Source organism: Dreissena polymorpha, chromosome 5, assembly GCF_020536995.1.
Source record: "Dreissena polymorpha isolate Duluth1 chromosome 5, UMN_Dpol_1.0, whole genome shotgun sequence".
In the NCBI taxonomy this organism is placed as follows: domain Eukaryota; kingdom Metazoa; phylum Mollusca; class Bivalvia; order Myida; family Dreissenidae; genus Dreissena; species Dreissena polymorpha.
Window position 1 is genome coordinate 96188643 of NC_068359.1, and position 12166 is coordinate 96200808.

A 12166-nucleotide genomic window follows, 5' to 3' on the forward strand; every position below is an offset into this window, starting at 1 on the left:
TCCGTTTAATAATTTTGAACGGAAAAGAATTTAACTAATCTTGATTATATACACATTAGGCCTCATTTTATGATCAAGTGCAAATGGTGAACGTATATTTTAATTTAACTTATATTGGGCATTAGTTATAAAGTTTACCTTCTTTTGTGTAAGAAAAACACTACGGTTCCCCCAACGAGAAGCAGGATACTGACCGAATCACCGATACCTATCGCTAGTGCCGTGGGCTCTAAAATAAACCAATATAAGTATCACTTGCACAATATGTAACGAAACGATCACTGTTTATAACTATAATGCCGACCAAAATTAACGAATCTTTCGGAGTCAGTATACGTCTCACGATTTGGTAAATACTGATGATCCCGTTCAATTATATATCAAGTTGTGTACAAGCCTAATAACACTTTATTCGCATATTAAATTAACAAATACCGCTGTCAAAAATAAGCATGATACATTTTTAACCAACAATACTTTATATATTTAAACTGTCATGTAGTTCATTTAGAAATGTGTTTTTTTTTACAATCAATTTGCAAAAAGCACAATCAGTCGGCTTTTAACCCCAATAAAAGAAAAAGTTATACTTTTCGAGTTGGGGTGCCCGCTTTCTTCGGTTCTTCCATCATTACTGGTTGGAAGCGCATAGTCTGTTGCTAATATTGTGTACATTTGTGTCGTTGGCGAGCCTCTTGTAACGCCAGGTGTAGTTTCTTTCGTTAGGATCACACTAGTATCGGAATATGTTGATGGGGTAATTGAATGAGAAAATTCGGAGGTATGATGAGATGTTTCTAGGTGTCTTGTCGTTCTTTCAGCTCCTTTTGATAAACAATAAGTACGTAATTATTTTCATAACCAGTTTCATCAACAATACAGAAAGTATACCGGAAATAGTTTGTGCTAACGTTCGCTGTAGTTCACAATACAGTTTTATCATTCCGTTGTCTTTTATCTAGAATGCACGTCTTATAAATGGTCCGGACTTTTTTATTATACACGCACATATGCTTTTACACTGAACGGATTATAAGAATTTCCCCAAATGTTCAACTACATGTATATATGTGTTTATGTACAAATATGTAATTTTATAAATATTTACTGATATTTACATTATTAAGTCTGCTAACATTACGATAATAATTTTTAAATGCATTTATATGTATACTCTCTTTTTACGTATGTGTTTGAATAACTAAGTAATCGTTAAAAAAAATATTGTATACAATCAAACGGACTTATTTGTTTAGCACATAACAAGTAACAGACTGAATATTTTTGTTTAATTTATTGGGAATTATTCTTTTATTCTCACATCAGCGGTAAGAAAATACAAATGAAAAGTGCAAGCAGATTTATAAAACGGGTAAACTTACTTTCCTGCAAATAGGAAAATAAGCCTATTGTATATAGTAAACAAAAACATGTATTTTGCATTTAGTCACAATCTACAAATCATAGAAATAGTGTATACCTGGACCACGAACAATTGGTGGGGTATTTTATGGGTGAGACCCAACGAATCATGTTCTTTCTGTTTGTAAACACATAACTGAGGGTTCAAAACGAGTCCACTTACGTTTCTCTCTTCTAAAAAGCGGGATGGCATGGGGACAAGAGGCGTACAGTTCATACTAAAAACCTAATGTTACTCATAGTCATGAATAACAAATGTAGCATAATATACCTGTAACAAAAAGAGCTCTTTTCTTTGCATCATCGTGTGAGACATAAAGTGTGTGTCTGCTTTTTAATCGTCGATTGAAAATCGAGAAAAGCCGCCTGCAAAATAGAAACTGTATTTTAAGTTAATTCAAATGTCACATATCAGTCACAAACAATGCATTAAGCATGTTTAAATGTTCTTAAAATCAATAGTTATAATACAAAATGATGGATGATTATATTTAAAATTTACTTAAAATGTTTTCGCTGAAAACGCCTCCTCTACGTTTGAGCAATTTACATTGATGATTTGCCATTATAGTGTACTTAATTTGTTCCCAAACCTTTCAAAGAGCGTTGCATTAGTATTTTTGTTCTAAAAATTCCAGTCCAGTAGTATTGTTTCTGAGCGTCAGTAAAGCCGGTATTTGTTATGCTTTGTACAAATGATGGATGTCGTCCATTTGTCAAGCAAAATTTATTCCCAGCCGACCAATCATTTTTTACTGTCTCGGATATCGTGGCAGTTGCTGTGAGATCTCCAAACGAACAGAACATACTTTGTTGTGATCATATTTGAGGTTAACATGCAAACGTGTTTACAGATATCATGTTAAGAAGTAAAAGCATGTTACTAGCACTAAATAAGAAACGTGGTGTGTATTTCGACAAGCACATATAACCGCTTGATCTATTGATCTGTAGATGTTAGTTATTGTGGTCATTGTAAACATATTTCCATACCAAGGAATTACGCGATAGCGCGAGTTACTGACTATAAACGAGGCATACTTCACTCAAATTGAAACTCTTCAAGTACCGAGACTGATGCATTCATCATGACGGTATTTCAACATATTTATGTCAGGTAAATATTGGCGAGCTATAGTAATGTGGTTTGTATTTCGCGTTATCGCATATAACCAAGACATATTTGTATTTGTATCTATACGAAACATTCATGTTGTCGAAGAATCACCATCAAACTATCATCATTAAAGTAAAATAGCTTGGTAAATCAAACCAAATAATACCTTGATACGTTGCATTGCTTCACATGGAATGTATAAAAGATCCTCCTGAACACGGTCGCCACGTAAAATGTGGGTAATAAAACGTCAGGCAATCATCACCGTGGTTATCATTAGGGCCACTGACATGTGATGCGTTCACTGTGTGAAACATATTTTGCACTACAATGTGGTTAATGTTAAATATAATATAAAAACAAAGGATCTATATCAAGACGTATGCCACGTAATAGTTTATTAAAATCATAATCCACAACATTACGACTGTGTTTTACCGGCGATAAGACCTCTTTTTGTTATGCGATAAAGCGCGTTGAGATTATAATTTAGTTATATATTTGTTTTTGTTTTCAGAAACGTTTCACACAAGTAATGTAATCGTAATTGCTTCTAGTGAACCTTAGTATGTACATTGAAATAATTAAACAGCTTTAATCAAGGAGGATTTTTGTTTTTGAAATTTCAATAAATATAATAAATACAATAGCATTACCGTTGATCTGGGTGTAAATCTCAGAACAGTTATTGCACAGGCTTGTCTGGTCGCCACCAATGCAACTTCTTTCAGATGTGTTCAAAGAACCCGTAATGCATATGCACAGCAAACCTGACAGCTAAAATATATCCACACAAAACATATAACTGCACCCATACTTAAATGTTTATGTGTGTTTGTTTCAAACTGTTTGTTGTTATTCATGGTTTTTCCGTTGTAATTTATTCATTTGTATGGCGTTTTTTTCTGTTCCTTCGTTTTGCATATTGTGTAATCATTGTCAAAGAAAAACACGTTTAAATTTCTCAAGAAATTAATTTAAGTTTTACCAAATGACTTGTCCTCTGAATTCCGAATGTTCTACCTTTACAGATTGTAAAACAGTCAGCGGTGTTGTTAACGTATACTCCATTCACGCTCTGCAACCTGGCACAACCTATTTAATAATCGTTGAATCAGTTCGTTTTACAGCTCAAACTGTCACTGTAGTACGTGCAAAGGAAAATATGCACTTATAGTATTAACAATTAATAAATAATCAGTGCACTGGAATCAATATGTTACATAAAGTATTATTTATTTTCTTTTGAAATAGTACAAATATATCCTTATTTAACTCAATATTACTCACTTTATTATATAAGGGAAAAACGACAGCAATCAATAATATTATATAAAAGTAATATTAAATCATACCCAATAGTAAAAATGGAACCTTGGCATAAAGGTACCCTATCCAAACGTCGCCGGTAATTGACATGGTGTCGTTCACGTCGAAATACCCGTTATTATAATTTAGCTGCGGTTCTCCGAAATTGCACGTAACATCTCTCCATGTAGTAGCACTAAATCAGAACACACAATTTACATAAAAACACTATTTATAAGTAATTAAGCGCGTCTGTGTAAAAACCTGAGAATATTCAATCACTTGTTACAGTATGTTTACTTATTGTCATATCAGCATAACACAATACGACTTCTATTAAGAAGGCATGCACGTCATTCTGCGCGACCGTTCCTTTGCGTCGGCATCCGCGCTAGATTTATTATTGTTTTCGTTAACTTTTTTCCTTACACGTATTTACTGTTTTTAATTCGAAATTGAAGACCTGTAACATATATTGCAATGTTAAGCAACTTAAGTTTGAAGTTTGTAACTATTAGAGGCTAATTTATTATTAGAAATTTACATAAGCACTTTATAGGCAGGTTAAAGGTATTCGGAAATAAAGTTTTAACGAATGACTTGAGTTTCATTTTAACTTTAAAGATGTATTTACTATATTATAATCGCCTTTTCGTCTAAGTTTAGTCACTTTTGTAAAAACTGGTCAACATTAAAGGCCTTTTTATACAAAACACGTTGTAAATATTCTTAAAAAGGAGGTTAATTTTTATATAGATTTATCGAAAAATATCATTCTTACTTTAAACATTGATTTTTCGTGTTGACATAATATTTAAGGCAACGATTGGAAACTCTGATTTTCCATTTATCAAAATAAGAGGTCATTTTACATTTAGAAATTTCACATAAAAGCTGAATAGACAGGCACTATATGTTAACACTTTGCTATTTGTACTCATACTTTATATGTTCATCCTTTGTTCGGATGCATGCTGTCAAAATAAATCTTACTATTACTAAAATAATTAATACGATTCCGCTTAATTTCTCGACAGCCCAACGTGTTAAAGTGATGAAACCTCATGCATTAATTACTTAATATGTATATATATATATATATATATATATATATATATATATATATATATATATATGTATATGTATGTATAACAACCAGATTTCGCGAAGGTTGCAAGTAAAATACCTGTTTTTAAATGTCAGTGTTGTTTATAATAACAACATGGATTCCAAAGAATAATTCGAAAGTAAATACAAATTTTGTCATGAAACTACAAAATCTATATACATACCTGATAACAATACCTGAAATTATGCTGCATTTGAAGGTTGGTTTGGACAAGGTCAATGTCTATGTTTGTAAATATATTTTTTGTTGAATAACTTAAAAAAAATCAATAAGTTTCATACAATTAAAATTCATACATAGATACATTTCTTAAGTAGAAAAACATGGTTCCGGATTCATATCTAGACTAGGCATACAACCAGTTGTCTGACATGTATTGTTGAGTGAGTAAACAAATAAAAGTAATTTACAAAAGAAAATAAAACCGGACGAAAGATGTACTCAAAAGTACGAGAAGCAGAAGTCATTTATCGTAAGAGCCATTCTTGTATACTGGTAATATATCGGTCAAATAATTCTGAACATATAAAGTACAGGTAACATGATAACACGGATATGGGTTTTGGATACACAGTAACATATTATTTACGGCAAAACTGAATAAATCGCTGTCTGTGTTGACCTATTTTTGCGGTGAAATATGTGTCTATTTTTTATTGATAATAAAATACCCCTTCATGTAAAACATCAACAGAGTAAGTAAACTATATTTATTTGGCGATAAAGTAATTACAAATTAATTTGCGTTTTTGTTTTACTGCTTAACTCATTTTTAGATATCGATTTCAGAAGTGTTGAACGTGCTAATAAGGTGAGTGGAAAGCACTTGAGGCAGAGGGTGGCGCGGTCCGAAGTATTTTCTGTTGATGGTCAGCAAATATAGTTTAATTTGCCTTGAATGTCATATTGTTAAACATTTGGGATGATTATCACAGCATCCATGTGACGTTAACATTTCGAGTCATTTAAAAGTGAACAAACGCATTATATTCCAAATTAAGAAGTATAATTGTATAGCCACTTTATTATTTAACATTTTTAAGCCGAAATGAATGTTATAGATGTTATTGGTAGAACTAAATTTTATCATCGGTTTTCTTACATTTAAGTTTCCAAGTGTCTTTTATGCATTTATAAAATGATACAATCTCGTCTCCGGAAAGAAATCACAATTCTTAAACCTTTTTGACTAGCGACCAAGGAACATAGACTCTCTTGCCATGTGCACCATCTGTTATAGTCTGGATGATCTACATCTTGGTAAATTTACAGTTAACCTAAATCTTAATTGTTTATTATATGTGCATTATCAAAAAATATTGTATAATGGACTGTCAAATAACCCAAACAAGGCAGCAGTTTAATCGCCCCACGTGCTACGAAACACTTGTTATTTGATAACACTCATTTGTACGCATAACTGTTTATCTCTGTGTAGTTTATTAGACATTATTTGCATAAACACAAACATTTATCCGATCCAACAGTATGATAATTTCTATTTGATGAATATTACTCTTTCGTAAATAGCTTACGTTGTATTATACAGTCTTAATTGTATAAAGAGATGTATTGATTAAAGAATGTAAGCATACGACGTATATGGTATTTACATGTTTTTCAAATTGTGTTCGGTATACTTTAATATCTTTTGAAGTTGTGTATCGATGTTAAACATTTTTTCATTGGTGTAACATTAACAATTATTAACGTCAAACAGCAAGTATGCACGTATTTATCTTTACCTTCACGAAAGGACACACAAATACTCGTGCAGCCACATGGTTATTGTTATTGATTGATCCTTGGTCGTGCGATAAAGATTTGCAAGGAAATTGAGATGAAACAGTTGATTGTGTATTTATCACAAACGTTTATCAATGAATACAGTTTAACTGCAATCATCTTAATCAGTTTGATATGTCATTTTGAACAATTGCTTATAAATATCATAATTATAAACGTTTAGTTTCTTAATTGTTTAGATAGTCGTTATAAGAAGGTACTTGTTGTATAACAACGTTGCGTCCATATCAACTATGAGAAAAAATATATAAAAAAAGCGGTTGACCTTTTAATTTGTGTGTACGTCACAGAGGTTAAAACATATCCGTAATACGATGTTGCAAAATGCAGATACTTTGTTCATAATCCGTGTACAGAATTATTGCTCAAGAGCCGTGGTAATGACATATATTAATTCTATTTCTTAATACTGTGAACTAGTTTAAGGGCAATGTAGTGCACGAGGAAGTAGCTATTGGCAAAGTATGTTGTATAAAGCATATGTTCACTCGTAATTTTCGTCACGTGTACGTTAATAAGATGAGGTCAATATTTCATGTACACGCAACATATTTATCGTTTAAATTCGTTTGATTCAATGTCAGTTTTCGGGCTTTTTGTGACTTCTTTCTAATTTCTCTACGTCTCAGACGTCAGATGATATAAGAAGTAAGCTTAAAATAGCCAAGCCTCAATTACACAAACACATTTCGTGTTGAAACGTGTGAGATTGCAAAATGGAAACATCATATCATTTGTATCATATTTAATTATTGTATTTTTGTGTTTTATCGCATTGTGTGAATCTCAAAAACAAATAAATACGTGTGAACTGATTTGGTTGACGAATGAGATTTAACAAACGTGATTTGTATGTACGTCAAATACCTCAATTGTGACCATTTCCACAGGCACAGATTTCCTGAAAATCTTATACCGCTCTGCATGTCAAATTTAAGATCGAGTATTAGTGCAGCTAATAACTTTTTAATTTTGTTTCATGCATTCATGTGTTATTTTCCAAAACTGAATTGACGACATCACATGATATTTTTGCCATGAAAAGTGTCGACTCCGTTTAAATATGTCTGATAAGAATAAAATTTACAATAATCACTGATCCGTAGCGAGTTGTCCAGTATTGGACTGCAGCTTCCAGTTATGTGCATATTTCAAGCAAGTTGATTCAATTATGCATTTGTAAATCATTTCTTCATAAAAAGGTTCAATTTTTGTATAAGGTGCCACACATGGCGTGGATAAGCTGCCCGCAATTAAAGTATTTCTAACTTTTTTCTAAGATTTGCAATATCGCCCTAGTGTGTGATTTAAATTGACCTTAGTTTGAACTTGATAGATATTGCCGATATAAACTTTCTGCAAAAAGTTTTATAACTATTAAGACATAGATGTTCCTGAGTGGGTGGAAGGAAGTTTTATATTAAGATTTGACCCCAGTTTGAATTTTTCCTGGCAGTGTTATGTTAAATTGTATAACAAAGATTCAACATTATTGATTCATATATATCGCTTTCAGAGTTTAAGAGATAAAAATGACGAAACCAAAGTTATACCTCTCCATACTCGACTCAATTTCTGCCTTATAGTAGTACACAAACATTGCCGTGAAATTTGGTATGATGCTAGAATACAATTACAGCCATTACAAACCATGTGTTTATCCTTGTGTCTGAAAACGGATTTTGTATATTTGACACTTTTCAATTGAAGGTTTAGTCTAAAGACAGCGATAGAACTCGTGCGAAGTTTTATATGTTATGTCAAAACTCGCCTCAAACTATTTGTATGAAGTTTCCTTCGTTTAATACTCTTCGCTTCCTTTCCATTTGCATATTTTCTGATGTAGGTATAATGTGTTTCTAAATATAAAATGAAAGTTTAAAATATGAGTAGACTTGGGTGGTATTTTATATGTGCAAATCTCTTAAAATTAAACGGTAAACTGCGGGTTATTACTGGGTCTGATTGCGTAAAAATTGTAATGTCACTTTCTACATATTCCATGTATTTGGAATTGATAACAATGCCAGATAACGTTAATCAAATTACAATCGCTTTGTTAAAAAACTATTTGGACCAACTAAATTAAAACTAACACATGTTTGATGAACACAAGATGCATGCATCATTGGAAGAATGTAAATTTAAAAATACAAACTATGATTTACCGATTGTAAGTATTTTAAATTTAAGTGGGAATTTGTATAGTCAGAATTCGTCTTGAAACTATTTTACCATTTTAAGTTTGTTTTATGTCCAAAACATTTTACAATTTATCACTTTTCATAAGCGATGGACCCCGACGTGATGATTCATTTATCGAATGATTATATATCTTCACTTGTATTACGTTTATTGTGAAATAAAGACGGTTATAAAATTTATAATTGATCCCTGAACATTTGCATTAGGTAAAACATTCAGATGTCGTACACAAATGATGTTAAAGATACTGTATGTAATCGTGGTAAAACAAAACTTATCCGAGGTTGACATTTTTAGAACAGACAGTAAATGCAAGGATTTAGTATTACATTTTGTGGATGATTTTTTTTGTCATGGTAGAAAGATCATTTAAGAACTTGACCACTTAATAAACTTAAAATGTACGTATTTCAAATATTCAGAACGACATTATATTAATTTATAATCAAAAACCCATATCGCCAGTACATCATTAGATCCATTACATTTTATATTACCTTTTTTTGAGAGAGTCAGATGAAGTAACATGAACATAAATACTAATATAAAGTTACAAATATTTACCATTCACTGTTGCAGCAGCCACTAAACACACACACACACGTTTGCAAAGCCACATTAATGCTCGTCCTTTACGGAAATACATATTCAAATTGACTGAATAAGCAAGTAGCCTCAATCTGTATTGCTTTGTAAATCGATTCAGTAAATGTACTTCCTCGTTTATACGATGAGTTTGTAGTTCAAATGTGTCGCTAGGGTAGACGTTGAAATGTTGTACCTAGTGTTAGCAGATAAACATTTTGTTATAATTCATGAGGCAGTCATATAAATACAACTTAACTATTAACTATAAATCGTAATATATAGTATTGTTATTTTCTTCGAACGTTTTATCAATCATATTGCACACATTTTATTTTACAACAGGGAAATAACAATTATTACTTAATATAATTAACATTTCAGATCATATATGACAAATAACCCAAGAGTGTTGCAGTTTTTGAATATGCACATATATCCACACGGAGAGTTTAAATCATATATACCTTTCCGTCAGTATCATCGGTGAGCATACCCTTGCTACACATGAACGCCATGTGTAAACAGAACAGGTTGTTCATCAAATTACAAATGTTCTCTGTGTTAATTACATTCAATTCATATCACTTAAATTAACACAATACTCTGTATTGATGTATATTGATTAACGTGTGAAACATTTGAGAGAGTATTTTGTCAAATGCAAGTTATAATAATTAAACGTTATAATCCACTAACAATTTCTCTTTACCATGCCCTTTTCCGACGAAGCGCGGGTACATTGCTTTTCACCTGTCCGTCGGTCGTTTGGTCCATAAACCATTTATTTCCGCACGATATCTAAAAAAGCATTTAACCTATAACGATGCATATTGTTATGATTGCTACCAAGAAAAAGGAAGAAGCCGATTGATTGTTAAAGTCAACAAGTTAATGGTCAAGGTAACATGTCAATTTTAAATATTTACAATAATCAGTATAAATAATGTTTATTCGCATATTATTTGGGTAATTGTCTTGAGCTTAGATTTTTCGGCACAATTTGATTCCAGTTATGGGGCATATAATTTATATTCTATGCCCCATAGCTTGAATCAAATTGTGGCCTTGACTGATTATCTCTTGATTTATAATGACAACAAATAATACTTCGTCAAGACTAGAAATCCTACATATGTTAATAAGCAAGCAAATGTTGTACATGATGACTGGCCTTATGAAATCCTTGTTTGGATTAAACATATTTATTTCCATCTATATTTTGTAAATCCCAGAATTGTTCTGCTGCCTAAAAATATAAGTTTCATAACAGGCTTCTTCCGTTTTTGTATCACATTGAAAAGCCATTTGAATATATATAAATTATTTCTTCCAAAAGTCGCTCGTAGTAAATTACCTCTGATGTATATTAAACTCATTCTAAGCCTAATAGGTACTTGACCATCAATGATCATCACCTACATTTAAAAACCGCTGCAGCCTAATTTGTATTGTAATGTGTTGTTGAACATCTTCCGGTGGCGGACATATTGGTCGCATTTATTTTCGGCTGTGATTTTTCATACTTTTTCCTAATGTTTTGACTTTTTTCATAAGTAGTGCTGGGATGTGTGAGTGACATAAAGATACCTATAATGATCTAGTGGGAAAACTGTGAGCATAACGTTGGACTTATGGATTCTATTCAGGAATGAAAATTGTGAAAATTGTGAGTTGATGTTCTTTGTTATGATCAATTTTAGCTACAAAACTTTACTGCTCCAGTATGCGTGACACATGTACTAGCTTATGTACTGTTATAAAAGTCACGCACACCGATCATTCAATCTATACTGTCCAAAGTTAAAATAGTCACACCTAAAATGAGTTACGATACATCAACCCCGAATATGGCTACTAAGACAAAGAGAACTATTTCCCTCTTATCAAATCCTGAACAAGGCGGTGAACAGAAGAAAAATCGCATGCTTAGCGATTCCAATTGCGAATTTAACTACTCTGTTGAAAGCGTGGCTGACAATGATAATGTTGACAATATTGTACTTGGTACTTATACTTTGCTGGCTATTTCTCAAACAGTTCAGGAATCCATTCAAAAGTCATTGGCTGTCGAAATGAAAAAAAAGGTAGAGTCAATAATATCTGTTGTTGATGGTCTCACAAAAAGAATTGACATCTTGGAAAGTGAAAACAAAACACTCCGTAATGAGAATAGCATGCTGCGTGATCGTGTGGTGGAGATTGAAAACTTGCTGAATACCGGTGAACAATACAGCAGACGCAATAGCTTGCGCATAGTTGGCATACATAAAGGAAATGAAGCTCGTGAGAATATGGACACTCTAGTTCTTAATTTGTGCAAATCATTAGGAGCTGATGTAGCCATAGGAGAAATTGATCGCTCGCACAGGACTGGGAAACCTGAAGGTCGCAAAACACGACCAATCATAGTTAAGTTCACCAGCTATCGCGCCCGGCAAAAATTGTACTCTCTTCAACGGAACCTCAAATCGAACGATGAATATGATCGCGTGTTCATCAATGAAGACTTAACGCAACGCCGTTCACAGCTGCTGTCTATTGCTCGCGGTCTTGCAAAATCAAAGAAAATCGAAAGTGCTTGGTCTGCCGAT

General features: G+C 32.4%; 1 long non-coding RNA gene across 1 annotated transcript; it reads right to left on the reverse strand.

The window, feature by feature from the left end:
* Positions 1–2021: 2021 nt before the first annotated feature.
* LOC127881573 (uncharacterized) lies at positions 2022–4019 on the reverse strand. The gene is made up of 5 exons (XR_008050153.1): positions 3895–4019; positions 3528–3634; positions 3196–3316; positions 2706–2843; positions 2022–2210 (listed from the first exon to the last, which is right to left on the reverse strand). It is a non-coding gene; the product is annotated as an uncharacterized LOC127881573 (long non-coding RNA).
* Positions 4020–12166: the final 8147 nt, after the last annotated feature.